Source organism: Ranitomeya variabilis, chromosome 2 (assembly GCF_051348905.1).
Source record: "Ranitomeya variabilis isolate aRanVar5 chromosome 2, aRanVar5.hap1, whole genome shotgun sequence".
In the NCBI taxonomy this organism is placed as follows: Eukaryota; Metazoa; Chordata; class Amphibia; order Anura; family Dendrobatidae; genus Ranitomeya; species Ranitomeya variabilis.
This window is the reverse complement of record NC_135233.1, coordinates 440,009,388-440,029,465: the sequence shown is the minus strand read 5'-3', so window position 1 is coordinate 440,029,465 and position 20,078 is coordinate 440,009,388.

Here is a 20,078-nt window from a genome sequence, read left to right as displayed (position 1 = left end):
CGCTACCTCAGCCTTTGTGCAAGAAAGAACAGGAGGAGCACTACCAGAGCCCTGCAAAATGACCTCCAGCAGGCCACAAATGTGCATGTGTCTGCACAAATGGTTAGAAACCGACTCCATGAGGATGGTCTGAGGGCCGACGTCCACAGATGGGTGTTGTGCTCACAGCCCAACACTGTGCAGAACGCTTGGCATTTGCCACAGAACACCAGGATTGGCAAATTCACCACTGGCGCCCTGTGCTCTTCACAGATGAAAGCAGGTTCACACTGAGCACATGTGACAGATGTGACAGAGTCTGACGACGCCGTGGAGAGCGATCTGCTGCCTGCAATATCCTTCAGCATGACCTGTTTGGCAGTGGGTCAGTAATGGTGTGGGGTGGCATTTCTTTGGAGGGCCGCACAGCCCTCCATGTGCTCGCCAGAGGTAGACTGACTGCCATTAGGTTCCGAGATGAGATCCTCAGACCCCTTGTGAGACCATATGCTGGTGCGGTTGGCCCTGGGTTCCTCCTAATGCAGGACAATGCCAGACCTCATGTGGCTGTAGTGTGTCAGCAGTTCCTGCAAGATGAAGGCATTGAAGCTATGGACTTGCCCGCCCGTTCCCCAGACCTGAATCCAATTGAGCACATTTGGGACATCATGTCTCGCACCATCCACCAACATCACGTTGCACCACAGACTGTCCATTAGTTGGCGGATGTTTTAGTCCTAGTCTGGGAGGAGAGTCCTCAGGAGACCATCCGGTGCCTCCTCAGGAGCATGCTCAGGCATTGTAGGGAGGTCATACAGGTACGTGGAGGCCACACACAGCACTGAGCATCATTTCCTTGTCTTGAGACATTTCCACTGAAGTTGGATCAGCCTGCAATTTGATTTTCCACTTTGATTTTGAGCATCATTCCAAATCCAGACCTCCGTGGGATATTAGTTGATCATTTTTAGGTTTTACTGTTCTCAACGCATTCCACTATAAAATGAATATTTATATTTAGTTTTTTTAGTTGCGTTCTGGAACAATGGGTGTGATATGAACTTTTATATTTGAAAACATTTTTTTTCCGTATTTTTTTATATTTTTTTTTTAGTCCCCCTATCATACTTGATCAAGGGATTGCTGGATCACTTGTTCTATACACTGCAATATTGCTGTCTATTGTAACATAGCGCTCTCCAATGAGACCAAGCCACAGGCTGAGCTTCATAGGTGTTCAAACATGGCCGACATGAGGGCCTTCAGTACACCGCCAGCTGCCATGACAGTGCCATCGGCTCCCACAATCATGTTGCAGGGGGACCCAATGATTTTCAGAAGGAATACTTTCCCTGTCTACAACCTATTAAGAACGGCTGTTCCGATTGATGACGACTGTTCACAGCGATTATTCTCAGCTGCTAGCTATATAACATGTATGATGAATGCCACAAGTTGAAATCTGGCCAGGGTTGGCTCACAAGTTGCTGAGGATCTCAGCCTATGCCTAGATTTGCTTGGTGCAAGTTGGCCCTGCGTAAATTGAATGCTTCTGCCCCGTGGTTTATGCTCAATAACCAGACCCTCCGAAACTAATAGTGCTTAAAGGGGTTGACAATTTCTTATTTCTTAAATACATGTGTTTGGGGCTAAAAATCATATTTGCCATTGGGCTACACTTTAAATTTTGCTAAGTTTGCTTTCAGTAGCCTCTGTTCTGCACTGTCTATTGTTGGATGAAGAATGAGTTATTGGAAAATCTGTCAGTGAGCTGCTTCTGACAGTTTGCTAGGAGAGTTTCTAACGCTTTTGCCTTTCTTTTTCTGTAATGCTCTCAGCTAATGTTTGACCACTGATCACATCAAAGTTGAATGTAAGGGAAGCAAAGGAACCCGTAAAAGTCAACTGCAGCAAATTTTTCAATGAAACCCAACTGCAAATATATATATATATATATATATATATATATATATATATATCTAATATATAAAGCTGAATGTGTGTGTGTGTGTATGTATGTATGTATGTATGTATGTCCGGGATTGGCATCTGAACCGTAGCAGCTACAGCCACAAAATTTTGCACAGTCACACGTCTGGACCCCGAGAGCGTCATAGGCTATGTTGTGAGGTGAAATTTTAACCCCGCGCTTTCCAATTCACCAAACAATTTTGCCCCTATCTACATAATGGGGAAAAAGTGAAAGGAAAAGTGTTGGAGGCGTCGCAGCTACAGGCACAAAATTTTGCACAGTCACACGTCTGGACCCTGAGAGCGTCAAAGCTATATTGTGAGGTGAAATTTTAACCCCGCGCTTTCCAAGTCACCAAACAATTTTGCCCCTATCTACATAATGGGGAAAAAATGAAAGGAAAAGTGTTGGAGGCAAATTAACAGCTGCCAGATGTGAACAAGGGGGACTTAAAGAATGACAGCGATGGCACCAAAGAGTATATACTGTACAGTTGCTAAGGTGGGGCCCCAACATGGGATAATCACACCACCACGGGGATATGAACACACACACAAAATGCGCCACACACTACCACGTGCTCGAACACATATACCACCCTCAGTGCACATTTCACCACACATACACCAACCTCGCCACATAAAAGTAGAAACACAAAAGTCGCCGCTCAAAACTCGCCACGCGCAAAACTCTCCACATGCAAAACTCGCCACACGTGCAAAACTCGCCACACGCAAAACTTGCACACGCAGAAAAATTGCCACACGCAGAAAAATTGCCACATGCACAAAAGTTGCAACACATGCAAAAGTTGCCTCACACAAAACTTGCACATACTCAAAAGGCACCACACATAAAACTCGCCACGCGCAAAACTCGCCATGCGCAAAACTTGCTGCACACAACTTGCTACACTAACCTGTCACATGCAACTCGACACACAAAAAGTTGCTACACGCATGTCGCCACACAAAACTCATCTCACAAAAGTCCCTACATGCATGTCGCCACACGCAACTCAACACACACAACTTGACACACGAAACTCGCCCTAAAACACACACAAGTCTGGTATCCTTCAAAAATAAAAATCTGATTAATAAGCAGACAAACTACAAGAGCAACAAATGTACCATATAGGAATCCGGCAGCTGTCAGTCACATGACCAGTCTATTATGTGTATGTGTGAGCTAATATATACTGCCAGGGGGTGGGCTTACTGTTGGCTGGGGATTTATCAGGCTGCCATTTTAGCTTACAAATACTGAGGTAAAAATACTGACCAAATAACGTGTGAACGAGGGCTAATACAGGAGGAGATGGCATACAGCTATATACTATATACAGGAGATGACACACAGGTATATACTATTTACAGGGGAGATGACACACAGGTATATACTATATACAGGAGGAGATGACACACCGATATATACTATATACAGGAGAGATGACACACAGGTATATACTATATAGAGGAGGAGATGACATACAGGTACATACTACATACAGGAGGAGATGACATACAGGTATATACTATATACAGGAGGAGATGACACACAGGTATATACTATATACAGGAGCAGATTACCTACAGGTATATAGTATATACAGGAGGAGATGACACAGGTATATGCTATGTATAGGAGGAGATGACATACAGGTATATACTATATACAGGAGATGACACACAGATATATACTATATATAGGTGAGATGACACACAGGTATATACTATATACAGGAGATTACATACAGGTATATCTAATATATAAAGCTGAATGTGTGTATGTATGTATGTGTGTATGTCCGGGATTGGCATCTGTACCGTCGCAGCTACAGCCACAAAATTTTGCACAGTCACACGTCTGGACCCCGAGAGCGTCATAGGCTATGTTGTGAGGTGAAATTTTAACCCCGCGCGTTCCAATTCACCAAACAATTTTGCTCCTATCTACATAATGGGGAAAAAGTGAAGGGAAAAGTGTTGGAGGAAAATTGACAGCTGCCAGATGTGAACAATGAGGACTTAAAGAATGAGAGCGATGGCGACAAAGAGTATATACCGTACAGTTGCTAAGGTGGGGCCCCGACATGGGATACTCACCACACACGGGGATATGAACACAAACACAAAATGCGCCACACACTACCACGTGCTTGAACACATATACCACCCTCAGCACACATTTCACCACACACACACACCAACCTCGCCACATAAAAGTCGAAACACAAAAGTCACCACTCAAAACTCGCTACATGCAAAACTCGCCATATGCAAAACTAGGCTCACGCAAAACTCGCCACACGTGCAAAACTCACCTCATGGAAAACTCACCTCATGCAAAACTTGCACACACAGAAAAATTGCCACATGTACAAAAGTTGCACCACATGCAAAAGTTGCCTCACACAAAACTTGCACATACTCAAAATGCACCACACATAAAACTCGCCACGCGCAAAACTCGCCATGCACAAATCTTGCTGCACACAACTTGCTACACTAACCTGTCACATGCAACTCAACACACAAAATGTTGCTACACGCATGTCGCCACACAAAACTCATCTCACAAAAGTCGCTACATGCATGTCGCCACACGCAACTCAACACACACAACTTGACACATAAAACTCGCCCTAAAACACACACAAGTCTGGTATTGTCCTTCAAAAATAAAAATCTGATTAATAAGCAAACTACAAGAGCAACAAATGTACCATATAGGAAATACGGCAGCTGTCAGTCACATGACCTGTCTATTATGTGTATGTGTGAGCTAATATATACTGCCAGGGGGGAGGGCTTCCTGTTGGCTGGGGATTTATCAGGCTGCCAATAGCAACCAATCACAGCTCAGCTTCTATTTTGCTACAGTTAATTAACCTGAGCTCTGATTGGTTAATATAGGCAACAAAGACATTCTCAGTATAACAAAGCTAATATATGTTGTGAAATGCTTCTATTTGCTTAGTTTTTGCCTTTTAATAATTACATTTCTATCTATTTGTTTTGTGGTTTTTGTGTGCAGAATAAATTTTTGTTAACACATTCTATTTTGCTAACAGCAGTCATTAACCCGGGCGAAGCCGGGTAGTACAGCTAGTATATATATATATATATATATATATATATATATATATATATATTTATTTAGACCCAAATGCATGCATTTAAGTAAAAAATATAGCATTGTTGCCCAAAGGTGGACAACCAACATATCAATAATTAGTTACTAATCCAATGTGTTTGCATAATTTGAAGGGTTTATTCCACATCCGATATTTATAGCATTCTCCCTATTGGGAAGATCAAGGGTCCCATGCTCTCCAATGTAGTCTATGGGTTGAGAAATCAGTGTTTTGGTTTTTTTTTATAAATATGCTATTTCAGCCATTATTTAGATATCTGTCCTTCGAAAAGTTGGATGAGACCAAATGAGTGGGATTACAGTTCTTATATAGTTTGTCATCCAACTTTTCTGCAACTCCAAATTACAAAAGCGTTTAGTTCAGTAGTCAATATAGAGAAAGAAGATGGAGTAACATGTCCTTAAACCATTCAGAAGCCAGGTAAAGCTAAGGGCAAACCACAAAGGATGTATCATGGTGGCCATAATGGTTGCCACCTAATCCAATAGGGCTTTTTTTAGTTTTAGTGGGAAAAGCAGAAGGTAAAGGCCATAGACCATACAGGTGGGAGCTATAGGGTAGGTTATCTCCACTCCAGGGTACGATTCTGCACAAGACAGTCCTTTGTCCCCGATCTTCATTGCCCCGGAGCTGATCAGTTGCGGATTTATCTTGGTACTTATTAAGGCTTTTTATTTCAGCCCATGTAATTATCAATTACAGAAAGGGAAGCTTCTTATAATGTGAACCATGAAGTCCGCTTGTTTCCTACAATCAGGGTTAGAAGCTCTGCGCTGAATTAATGGTCCTATTAATTGACGGCATGTGACCACTCCAGGGGAAATATGTGGGATTTTCAGTCTGCTCCAAACGTTAAGCAGACTGCAGCGACCCGTGTCATGCGATAATGAAGTGAGGGCCCACTCTGGGAAGCAGATCCTCATGTCTACAACAGAAATGGGAGCAAATAGTCATAATGACATTTTACTTTATGAGATGTAAGAATTAGAATACAAGGCTCTGGTCACCGGCTCCTGGGAAACTAGAACTCTCAGCATGTGCCAATAAACTTTTCTGAAATTGGGAGAAAATGTATTTTTAAAGACGAAAAGTGCATAAGGTCTGGCTAACCGGTCTAAAAAATAAAAAGGAAGTGTAGCTAAAAGAATGTTGGGCATCAACAAGCCAGTAATGTTTGTCCATAGTTTGAACATACAGGATTAGGGTAAGTAAGGTTACAGATCAATACTTACTACACCAGAAAGTGTTCTTGCTGTGATGTAACACGGTGATAGTTTCACCCTTGAGTTGGTAAGTTATTTAGTTATTAAATGACGTACATTTCACTGTTGTACCTAGCCATATAACTAATATGCACATGGAAATGGAGCGTTCCCGTAGGGCTGTGGGGTACTCGGAGCCGGGCCCTTCGGTTCTCGATGGGGGATGTCACGGTGGCTGACCCGGTCCGTGGCTCTAGGGGCGTCTGTTGATAAGTGGGGGGAAAGGTCTTTAAAGGGATAATGTTCGTGACGCCACCTGTGGTATTCGGTCAGGGTGACCGACGCTGCTTAGGGGTCCGCTGGGGTGATGTGATGGCAGCTAGATGGTATACCTTCCCACAGGTGAAGTATGTCCCCAGGGCTTCCCAGAGTGTAGGTGGTGGATGGTGGATGATCTAAGGCGCAGTGAATAACGAGGACACAAGGTTGCAGTCTCTTTACCTTTACTGAAGACTTCAGCATCCACAGTCCAGGGTACGGACCACAAGGTAGGCAGAGTCCGGCCGGTCAGAAGGCAAATCCAGAGTCCCCTTATCCAGGTGGAATTCAATAGCCTTCCCCTAGCGCCTGAGTGTTGTAGTCCCTCCCTGCTGAGCTTCTCGGTAAGGTCCTCACAACTGATGTAGATGATCTAGATCAGTGATTTTCAACCTTTTTTGAGCCGCGGCACACTTTTTATACTTAAAAAATCCCGGGGCACACCACCAACCAAAATGGCACAAAATGACACTAAAACAGTACATATTCTACATATAGTTAATAATATAGATTCTAAATGTATTTATACTCACTGCATGCGGCGCCATGCCCCTACTTGTTTTCATTTTAATAAATGTTTTCTAACAAAGACTATTTTTATATATTGGTATTTGTGAATTTTGGGTCGTTTTTGGGTCTCTGACCCACTCCTCTTTACACATGCAGCTCTGCTCCGTACACTGAATACACATGCAGCTCAGCTCCGTACACCTCACACACCTGGCTCCACTCCGTACACCTCATACACATGCAGCTCAGCTCCATACACTGAATACACACCTGGCTCCACTCCGTACACCTCATACACATGCAGCTCTGCTCCGTACACTGAATACACACCCGGCTCCGCTCCATACACCTCATACACATGCGGCTCTGCTCCATACACCTCATACACAACCGGCTCCGCTCCGTACACCTCATACACACGGCTCTGCTCCGTACACTTCATACACACCCGGCTCTGCTCCGTACACCTCATACACACCCGGCTCTGCTCCATACACCTCATACACACCCGGCTCTGCTCCATACACCTCATACACAACCGGCTCCGCTCCGTACACCTCATACACACGGCTCTGCTCCGTACACCTCATACACACCCGGCTCCGCTCCGTACACCTCATACACACCCGGCTCCGCTCCGTACACCTCATACACACCCGGCTCCGCTCCGTACACCTCATACACACCCGGCTCTGCTCCATACACCTCATACACACCCGGCTCCGCTCCGTACACCTCATACACATGCAGCTCTGCTCCGTACACCTCATACACACATGGCTCTGCTCCGTACACCTCATACACACCCGGCTCCGCTCCGTACACCTCATACACATGCAGCTCTGCTCCGTACACCTCATACACACATGGCTCTGCTCCGTACACCTCATACACACCCGGCTCCGCTCCGTACACCTCATACACACACGGCTCTGCTCCGTACACCTCATACACATGCAGCTCTGCTCCGTACACCTCATACACACCCGGCTCCGATCCGTACACCTCATACACACACGACTCTGCTCCGTACACCTCATACACATGCAGCTCTGCTCCGTACACTTCATACACACCCGGCTCTGCTCCGTACACCTCATACACACCCGGCTCTGCTCCATACACCTCATACACACCCGGCTCCGCTCCGTACACCTCATACACATGCAGCTCTGCTCCGTACACCTCATACACACATGGCTCTGCTCCGTACACCTCATACACACCAGGCTCCGCTCTGTACACCTCATACACATGCAGCTCTGCTCCATACACCTCATACACACATGGCTCTGCTCCGTACACCTCATACACACCCGGCTCCGCTCCGTACACCTCATACACACACAGCTCTGCTCCGTACACCTCATACACATGCAGCTCTGCTCCGTACACCTCATACACACCCGGCTCCGATCCGTACACCTCATACACACACGGCTCTGCTCCGTACACCTCATACACATGCAGCTCTGCTCCGTACACTTCATACACACCCGGCTCTGCTCCGTACACCTCATACACACCCGGCTCTGCTCCATACACCTCATACACATGCAGCTCTGCTCTGTACACCTCATACACACCCGGCTCTGCTCCATACACCTCATACACACCCGGCTCTGCTCCATACACCTCATACACATGCAGCTCTGCTCCGTACACCTCATTACACACATGGCTCCGCTCCATACACCTAGCACACACACACTTACCATGGCAACCAGCACAGCAGAGTCCTGCAGTCCATGGAGGTCCCGATCATGTGACCTCTGACTCCTCCCCTCCTGTGACCTCATCACAGGTCCTGTTTGCACAGAGCAGCCAAGGTGCAGGGATGACCGGCTGGTGGGTTGTGAGCAGGGGCGCGCTAGTGACTGACTGCAAGTGTCAGTGATTATGGAGAGTCGGCACCAGGTGTTCTGACCGCCGCTCTGCCGCCCCCTGTCTTTCAGTGACGACTGCCGCCTGAAGCAAAGGGCTCAACTTGCACCATGATAGCGGCGCCCTTGGGGGGCACCATAGAACTTTCCCCGCGGCACACCCGACCATGTGTCGCGGCACACTAGTGTGCCGCGGAACACTGGTTGAAAATCACTGATCTAGATGTTATGTCTCTTTCTTTCTGTCCCCCTGATGGATAGGATAGAACAAACCCATATGACTGATGGCCTGGGGCTTTTTACAGGGACTCTATCACGCCCCGGCCTCTACAGTTGCCACCGTGCCTCCTGGGTTTATGGTCGGGCAGCTAACGTGGAATTAACTGTCCTGCCGGTCTCTGAAGTAAAGCGTAGAGATCCTTACTCCCTCGGTGTTCCGGATACCGGATTCTGCGCCTCAGAAAGGAGGCACCCTTTTTCAGGGCAGAACTCCTTCTGGTTTCCTCTCCTTGTGCTATTACTTCGTTTCTCACTCTCTGCAACGCAAATCCCTTCAATGTCTCTTCCTTTGGATGCTGCCGCACGTGGGGCAGGCGCAGCTCCGTGGCCTTCTGTCTTGGCCTCTGACAGGATCCCTCCCCTGTCAGGGACCCACTACCTGAGCAGAGCCCAGATAGCAGCTCACTAGACCCAGCCCAGCCAGCGTCCGCCAGACTGGTGCTGACTGGGTGAAACCCAGCTCGCTTCTGCCTAACTTCCTGTCCAGACTACCAGTTTTACCTAATTGTGAGGAGTGCCCTAATAGATTGGAGCATAGCTCCCCCTGGCGGCCTGGAGTGTGAAGTGTGTTGAGTGCTTTGTGATACCTGGTAAAGAGATCTCCTTTATTGTATTGCCTTGAGACGTAACATCACTCCCCCTGGTGGAAGAATAACATTACTGCAACAACCAGGATTCTGGGGCGCTGCAGAATCACAAGAAGCAATGGAATGAAACTGAATAGGAGAAGATACAGATTAGACATTAGAAAAAGACTTTTTTGACAGTGAGGGTGATCAATGAGAGGAACAATCTGCCACCAGAAGTGGTGAGTTCTCCTTCAATGGAAGTCTTCAAACAGAGGCTGAACAGATATATGTCTGAGATGGTTTAGTGAATCCTGTATTGAGCACGATGACCCCTGGAGGTCCCTTCCAACTCTGACATTCTATGTTATAATAGACAGTCCAAAGAAATATGAAGTCTATAATGTAGCATTAATCACTGTAATACGATTTGGTGCATCGAATTCGCAGCTGTCTAATTTTATAGGGTTATTTAAAAAACAAAAAGCTATCCTCGATTGATAGAATAGAGTATATTTTGATGATCACTGGGGTCTGACTGCTGGGACCCCCAGCAAGAATGGGGGTTTGCACTCTCATCTTGATTGGAGCTGAGCTGCACATGGTTGACCTCCAATTCATTGTCAATGTGACTCCCAAAGAAAGCAGAGCTCTGTACTCGGCAATTTTCGGCAGAGGAGGCTGAGTGTGCGCTCCTTCACTCCATTCAAGACCCCGCTGATGTTTGGTATTGAAACCCACCATCTTTTTTTTCCATATCACCATTGCCACTCCTGCCTAGTATTGCAGCTCATACCAATCCCTCCAGCTACATTCAGGGTACGTTCCCACGTTCAGTAATTGCTGCAGGTTTCACGCTGCGTACTTGTGCGGTATCAGAACTGCATCGGCCAGATGCTACAGCATAGTGGATGGGATTGATAGAAATAATATGTCCACTATGCATGCATGTGAGCCTGCGGATCACCCGTGGAAACTGACATGCGGCGCAACTTTCAGGACCGCAGCATGTTATTTTCTCTTGCGGAGACGCCAGTTTCCGCCACAGAAATGTTATCAACAGAATGTATTGAACAAGGTAAATCGCATGTGTTCACTGAGTCATGCAGGATTTACCTGCGTTCAATAGAAGGCAGCGTTTGGAAGCTGGGAAAATACGCTACGTCCAAAGCGCTGCTACTTCCGGATCGTGGGAACGTAGCCTCATAGGTCTTGTGCACAACGCTATAGATCAGCTCGTTAAAAAGTTCCCAGCAGTTCGAAGCCAGAACTATGCACCACATATGTCCACATGAACGGGACAGAGGGAAACTGAAATGTTCCATCGAATGCCATATTACAGAGTTATATTTGCTTCTAGAAAGAGACATCTTTTGGGAACTAATCTATAGCATGGCTCCAACCTACCAATACTCGGTGAGATCTTCTCATGGCGTAGAGCAGTGTTCCCAACTCCAGTCCTCAAGAGCCACCAACAGGTCATGTTTTCCGAATTTCCTTAGTATTGCCCAGGTGATGGAATTATTGCATGTACAGGTCATGAAATTATTACCTGGGCAATGCTGATGTAATCGGAAAACATGACCTTGTGGTGGCTCTTGAGGACTGGAGTTGGGGAAACACCTTTGTAGAGGGTCTGTTGCTATACAACCACTATAGCTTTGTCCTTCCTTCTAAGGAACAATACCTCCATAATATATTGCTCAATTGCTGCATTGTGTCTTTGTGCCTCTGTCCAAAATTCCACAATAAAAGGTTGTCCCGCATTATTATTTTTGTTGCAAAAATAACAAAATTATTGTCCTCGAGGTTTCTGATATTGCATCTCATCCTCATTAAAGTGTTTAGGGCTGAGCTGCAATACCAGATGCAACCCATAGACCGGAGTGGCGCTGTCTCTTGAAAAACTTTCACCCTGGTCTTAAGCTTTAGACATTGCTTTACTTAAAGGGAACCTGTCACCTGAATTTGGCGGGACCAGTTTTGGGTCATATGGGCGGGGTTTTCGGGTGTTTGATTCACCCTTTCTTTACCCGCTGGCAGCATGCTGGCTGCAATATTGGATTGAAGTTCATTCTCTGTCCTCCATAGTACACGCCTGCACAAGGCAATCTTGCCTTACGCAGGCGTGTACTCCAGAGGACAGAGAATGAACTTCAATCCAATATTGCGGCCAGCATGCAGCCAGCGGGTAAGGAAAGGGTGAATCAAACACCTGAAAACCCCGCCCATATGACCCAAAACTGGTCCCGCCAAATTCAGGTGACAGGTTCCCTTTAAGTAAATCTATTATCTTACCCATGCTATTAATTCTTGCTGTCAAAGTAGAAGCCAATATACCAAGAGTTACCCTAACGACATTCGTCGACTCCCATGATTTTTCCATAAGACCACTTTCCTAATTATATCTCTGCATGGGAGGGACGCATTTTTATTAGCTAAATGGTGCTCATTGAGGAGATTTAACTGGTATATAGAGTTTTACAGGCAGTGGTTCATGGGAAATGGTTATGTAAACTAGCTTTTCTCCAGAAGAAAGAGAAATGTCTCTAGCGCCACCTATAGGTAGCTTTCCTGTATGGAGATACATTAGTATTTCACTGGTGGATCTTTTGATCTTGTCCCAAGGTGATCTCAAAACTCAATACTTTATAAAGGATATTTTGGGCAAAGTAAAGCTTGCCAGACCTATTATTCGCCCTACCACCTTCACGTTCTTGAAAATACTCTCTATGGGGTAGAAATGAAACTAGGAGATCTTGGCTGAAGATCAGAAGACATTTTGGCATGAGTCGAGCTTCTGAAGGGAACCTCTGCATTTATTAAACGGCTTTAAATGAAACAAGTATAGAAGTGCAGCTATTTCCAAGGAGACACATGGGAAACTTGGGCATCCAGACTTTCCAAATTCATAGGATTTCATAGTGCAGAGCAGAAGACCATATAGCATCAAAAAGTTCACGGGTTCAAGGCAATAAAGTTGAGATTTAAAGGAGACGTTGGCTCCTTTACTATATAGTTTTGCGTTTGTGAAATAAAGTGTGTTTATGGAGAAGCTTATGCAAACCCAGCAAGCAATACTTTGTTTTTAACATTTTTCTTGTTCTCAGACAGGCAGCAGAGCAATACTGGGGCAGGGACATACTGTATACCTATACCACCACACATAATGCAAAAATAAGGAAAATTCTGCTTCCTTTGCATTAATATATGTGAATGGTTATTGGTGCCTGTCTAAAAGCAAGCAATGTGTTCACTGCAATTTGCTTTTACTTTCTTCTGGAAGAATGGAGTTTTGCCTTCTTTTTTTTTTGCAGGGTGCGAAGCATAGTTTTTATAATAGCATAGCGACTCACTAGGGAAAATAGGTAACACACTAAAAACTGCAACCGACCCTGCCCATTCCTGTACAGACTAGTGATCCTGACCCTGCTGGTTCCTGTACAGACTAGAGATCCTGATCTTGCCGGTTCTTTTACAGACTAGAGACCCTGACCTTGCCGGTTCCTGTACAGACTAGTGATCCTGATCCTGCCGGTTCCTGTACAGACTAGAGATCCTGACCCTGCAGGTTCCTGTACAGACTAGTGATCCTGACCCTGCAGGATCCTGTACAGACTAGAGATCCTGATCCTAACGGTTCCTGTACAGACACTCCTGACCCTGCTGGTTCCTTTACAGACTAGAGATCCTGATCCTGCCGATTCCTGTACAGACCAGAGATCCTGACCCTGCAGGATCCTGTACAGACCAGAGATCCTGACCCTGCAGGTTCCTGTACAGACTAGTGATCCTGACCCTGCAGGATCCTGTACAGACTAGAGATCCTGATCCTGCAGGTTCCTGTACAGACTAGTGATCCTGACCCTGCTGGTTCCTTTACAGACTAGAGATCCTGATCCCGCTGGTTCCTGTACAGACTAGAGATCCTGACCCTGCAGTTTCCTGTACAGACTAGTGATACTGACCCTGAAGGATCCTGTACAGACTAGAGATCTTGACCCTGCAGGTTCCTGTACAGACTAGTGATCCTGACCCTGCCGGTTCCTTTACAGACTAGAGATACTGACCCTGCCGGTTCCTGTACATACTAGAGATCCTAACCCTGCTGGTTCCTTTACAGACTAGAGATCCTGATCCTGCAGGTTCCTGTACAGACTAGTGATCCTGACCCTGCTGGTTCCTGTACAGACTAGAGATCCTGATCCTACCGGTTCCTGTACAGACTTGATATCCTGACCCTGCTGGTTCCTTTACAGACTAGAGATACTGACCCTGCCGGTTCCTGTACATACTAGAGATCCTGACCCTGCTGGTTCCTTTACAGACTAGAGATCCTGATCCTGCAGGTTCCTGTACAGACTAGTGATCCTGACCCTGCTGGTTCCTTTACAGACTAGAGATCCTGACCCTGCTGGTTCCTGTACAGACTAGTGATTCCGACCCTGCTGGTTTCTTTACAGACTAGAGATCCTGACCCTGCCGGTTCCTGTACAGACTAGAGATCCTGACCCTGCTGGTTCCTGTACAGACTAGTGATCCTGATCCTGCTGGTTCCTGTACAGACTAGTGATCCTGACCCTGCTGGTTCCTTTACAGACTTGAGATCCTGATCCTGGAGGTTCCTTCACAGACCAGACTAGAGATCCTGACCATGCTGGTTCCTTTGCAGACTAGAGATCCTGACCCAGCAGGTTCCTGTACAGTCTAAAGATCCTGACCCAGCAGGTTCCTGTATGGACTAGAGATCTTGACCCTGCAGGTTCCTGTACAGACTAGAGATCATGATCCTACAGGTTCCTGTATCATACTAGAGACACTGACCATGCAGGTCCTAGTGGTAACTGTGTGAGCTGAGATAGGCCTAACCACAGAGTAGACAATGGCAACTCAAACCTATGCAGCCTGAAAGGCCGTCGAGTGCTTCACATTCCTCTTAAAGAACCGTAGAGCAGAGTAGAGTGTAAATTATGTACAGAAGGGAAAGTGTGCTGAAATAGAAAGAGATCCCAGAGTGAGTAAAACAAACCACGAAATATAAAATAAAGGATTAAAAGGGTCGTCCAATCCAAATCGATAAGTCTGCACTGTGCGATGCAATGGTTCACTGGCATCTGAGCCAGGAGCAAAGGGTATGTATGAGATATAACGATAGGTGGCATATAACGATAGGTGGCATATCATGCAGCAAGCTGTCGTTTGTGGCGCTTTGGTCCTAGAGTTGAATACTCCAGTTCAACTGATTTCTGGAATGGTTTATCCCATGGGTTCCCACCACATATTGGCTCTCACAAATAAAGGTGATTCTATTCTCACGGTAAGTCTCATACTGTGTTAATTTAAGCCAAAAGGAATTTTCCTCTGGGTGATATATCATGAATGTGGATTGTGTTGGCTGCTTGGCCCAGGTTAGACCTATGTGACAAGCCAATACTTTCCCAGAGCCTCTGGCACCGAACAAGGGAATTACAGGAACTGGATTGGCACATAGAAGACCTAATAAATAGCTGCAAGTCATTTACACAGAGAGGATGAAAGCTCGGGGCAATGGTCGATTTGTTGGTTCCATCAAAGTGGAGTTCATAATTCAATTAGGAATAAGGGAAGTCCATCTTCCTCCAGCCAGAGGCGATCAATGACCCAAAAGGCTATTTTTAAAAATAAGAACAAGGGACCAACTCAGAAGATTGAGCGCAGCTTGTCTGAGAGATGGACGCGTTTTTCATGGGTATCATGTCCATCACTCAGGACAAGCTGCTTTCTTTACAGACTTCAATTTGTTTGCAATAGAAAAACAAATCTTAGCAATTCATTTACTCTCCTGGTTACCTGACTATTATACCCTAAAAACATGGTGTAAAAATTAGGATTACAGATAACTTTTGACATAATTACTTCCATGTGATTTAGAATTATTTATCAATGAACTCGTGCCCAAAATTTACTGCATTTTAGAGCAATTTTAGTGCAATTTTCGTCATATAGTAATGGACTATACCAATCAAACAATAAAAGTACATATATTTAGTATTGCCGCATCCGTAACGACCCCACCTATAAAACTATATCACTAGTTAACCCCTTCAGTGAACACCGTAAAAAAAAAAAAAACAGGCAAAAAACAACGCTTTATTCTCATACCGCCAAACAAAAAGTGGAATAACACGCGATCAAAAAGATGGATATAAATAACCATGGTACCGCTGAAAACGTCATCTTGTCCCGCAAAAAACGAGCCGCCATACAGCATCATCATCGAAAAAATAAAAAAGTTATAATCCTCAGAATAAAGCAATGCCAAAATAATTATTTTTTCTATAAAATAGTTTTTATCGTATAAAAGCGCCAAAACATAAAAAAATGATATAAATGAGGTATCGCTGTAATCGTACTGACCCAAAGAATAAAACTGCTTTATCAATTTTACTAAATGCGGAACGGTATAAACGCCTCCCCCAAAAGAAATTCATGAATAGCTGGTTTTTGGTCATTCTGCCTCACAAAAATCGGAATAAAAAGCGATCAAAAAATCTCCCGTGCGCGAACATGTTACCAATAAAAACGTCAACTCGTCCAGCAAAAAATAAGACCTCACATGACTCTGTGGACTCAAATATGGAAAAATTATAGCTCTCAAAATGTGGTAACGCAAAAAATATTTTTTGCAATAAAAAGCGTCTTTCAGTGTGTGACAGCTGCCAATCATAAAAATCCGCTAAAAAAGCCGCTATTAAAGTAAATCAAACCTCCCTTCATCACCCGCTTAGTTATAGAAAAATTTAAAAAATTTAAAAAATGTATTTATTTCCATTTTCCCATTAGGGCTAGGGTTAGGGCTAGGGTTAGGGCTAGGATTAGGGTTAGGGTTAGGGCTAGGGTTAGGGCTAGAGTTAGGGCTAGGGTTAGGGCTAGGGTTAGGGCTAGGGTTAGGGTTAGGGTTGGGGCTAGGGTTGGGGTTAGGGTTGGGGCTAGGGTTGGGGTTAGGGTTAAGGCTACATTTAGGGTTGGGGCTAAAGTTAGGGTTAGGGTTTGGATTACATTTACGGTTGGGAATAGGGTTGGGATTAGGGTTAGGGGTGTGTCTGGGTTAGAGGTGTGGTTAGGGTTACCGTTGGGATTAGGGTTAGGGGTGTGTTTGGATTAGGGTTTGAGTTATAATTGGGGGGTTTCCACTGTTTAGGCACATGTTGGGATTAGGGTTAGGGGTGTGTTTGGATTAGGGTTTCAGTTATAATTGGGGGGTTTCCACTGTTTAGGCACATCAGGGGCTCTCCAAACGCGACATGGCGTCCGATCTCAATTCCAGCCAATTCTGCGTTGAAAAAGTAAAACAGTGCTCCTTCCCTTCCGAGCTCTCCTGTGCGCCCAAACAGGGGTTTACCCCAACATATGGGGTATCAGCGTACTCGGAACACATTGGAGAACAACTTTTGGGGTCCAATTTCTCCTGTTACCCTTGGGAAAATACAAAACTAGGGGCTAAAAAATAATTTTTGTGGAAAAAAAATGTTTTGTATTTGCATGGCTCTGCGTTATAAACTGTAGTGAAACACTTGGGGGTTCAAAGCTCTCACAACACATCTAGATGAGTTCCTTAGGGGGTCTACTTTCCAAAATGGTGTCACTTGGGGGTTTCTACTGTTTAGGTACATTAGGGGCTCTGCAAACGCAATGTGACGCCTGCAGACCATTCCATCTAAGTCTGCATTCCAAATGGCGCTCCTTCCCTTCCGAGCCCTCCCATGCGCCCAAACGGTGGTTCCCCCCCACATATGGGGTATCAGCGTACTCAAGACAAATTGGACAACAACTTTTAGGGTCCAATTTCTCCTGTTACCCTTGGAAAAATACAAAACTGGGGGCTAAAATATAATTTTTGGGGGAAATTTTTTTTATTTTTATTTTCACGGCTCTGCGTTATAAACTGTAGTGAAACACTTGGGGGTTCAAAGTTCTCACAACACAACTAGATAAGTTACTTGGGGGGTCTAGTTTCCAATATTGGGTCACTTGTGGGGGGTTTCTACTGTTTAGGTACATTAGGGGCTCTGCAAACGCAATGTTACGCCTGCAGACCAATCCATCTAAGTCTGCATTGCAAATGATGCTCCTTCCCTTCCGAGCACTGCCATGCGCTCAAACGGTGGTTCCCCCCCACATATCAGGTATCAGCGTACTCAGGACAAATTGGACAACAATATATAGGGTCCAATTTCTCCTGTTACCCTTGGAAAAATACAAAACTGGGGGCTAAAAAATAATTTTTGTGGGAAAAAATTTTTGTTTTATTTTTACGGCTCTGCACTATAAACTTCTGTGAAGCACTTGGTGGGTAAAAGTGCTCACCACACCTCTAGATGAGTTCCTTAGGGGGTCTACTTTCCAAAATGGTGTCACTTGTGGGGGGTTTCAATGTTTAGGCACATCAGTGGCTCTCCAAACGCAACATGGCGTCCCATCTCAATTCCTGTCAATTTTGCATTGAAAAGACAAACGGCGCTCCTTCCCTTCCGAGCTCTCCCATGCGCCCAAACAGTGGTTTACCCCCACATATGGGGTATCAGCGTACTCAGGACAATTGTACAACAACTTTTGGGGTCCAATTTCTTCTCTTACCCTTGGGAAAATAAAAAATTGGGGGCGAAAAGATAATTTTTGTGAAAAAATATGATTTTTTATTTTTACGGTTCTGCATTGTAAACTTCTGTGATGCACTTGGTGGGTCAAAGTGCTCACCACACCTCTAGATAAGTTCCTTAGGGGTTCTACTTTCCAAAACGGTGTCACTTGTGGGGGGTTTCAATGTTTAGGCACATCAGGGGCTCTCCAAACGCAACATGGCGTCCCATCTCAATTCCAGTAAATTTTGCATTGAAAAGTCAAATGGCGCTCTTTCGCTTCCGAGCTCTGTCATGCGCCCAAACAGTGGTTTACCCCCACATATGGGGTATCGGCGTACTCAGGACAAATTGTACAACATCTTTTGGAGTCCATTTTCTCCTGTTACCCTTCGTAAAATAAAACAAATTGGAGCTGAAGTAAATTTTGTGTGAAAAAAAGTTAAATGTTCATTTTTATTTAAACATTCCAAAAATTCCTGTGAAACACCTGAAGGGTTAATAAACTTCTTGAATGTGGTTTTGAGCACCTTGAGGGGTGCAGTTTTTAGAATGGTGTCACACTTGGGTATTTTCTATCATATAGACCCCTCAAACTGACTTCAAATGAGATGTGGTCCCTAAAAAAAAATGGTGTTGTAAAAATGAGAAATTGCTGGTCAACTTTTAACCCTTATAACTCCCTAACAAAAAAAAATTTTGGTTCCAAAATGGTGCTGATGTAAAGTAGACATGTGGGAAATGTTACTTATTAAGTATTTTGTGTGACATATCACTGTGATTTCATTGCATAAAAATTCAAAGTTGGAAAATTGCGAAATTTTCAAAATTTTCGCCAAATTTCCGTTTTTTTCACAAATAAACGCAGGTAATATCAAAGAAATTTTACCACTATCATGACGTACAATATGTCACAAGAAAACAGTGTCAGAATCACCAGGATCCGTTGAAGCGTTCCAGAGTTATAACCTCATAAAGGGACAGTGGTCAGAATTGTAAAAATTGGCCTGGTCATTAACGTGCAAACCACCCTTGGGGGTGAAGGGGTTAATACTTACTCCAAAACTTAAAAGAAAAGAGGGTATGGTTAACCTTTGGGTGTGAAGTATGACATATAAATGCATTTTTTTCAAGTCCTCTTCCTTTCTGAAGAGGTAATTTGCACATAATATTTTTTTGCTGTTTTAGAAGAGTAAAAAAGTTTTGAAATTTGTAAAACAAAAACAGATAAAAATTTGGTTTGTGTCGCCATTTTCTAGCTCAAATAACTTTTTTATTTTTCCATGGATGGACCCGTGTGAGGGCTTGTTATTATGTGGCAAGCTGTATTTTTTTTGGTAATATTTTGGATAGCTTTTTTTGAGCGAAAAATGGCAATTTTTTATGCAGTTTTTTTTAACCATTTGGGTTAATTCATTGCATATTTTGATAAATTGGACAAATTAACAGGATTGGAAATAGGTAGTGATTTTAACTTTTTTTTTATTTTCCGATTTTTACTATTTTTTTTTAAACTTTTAATTGTATTTGCCAGTCCCCCTAAGATTCTTGAATTTGCAATAATGTGATCACTTCTATTACGTACTGTAAT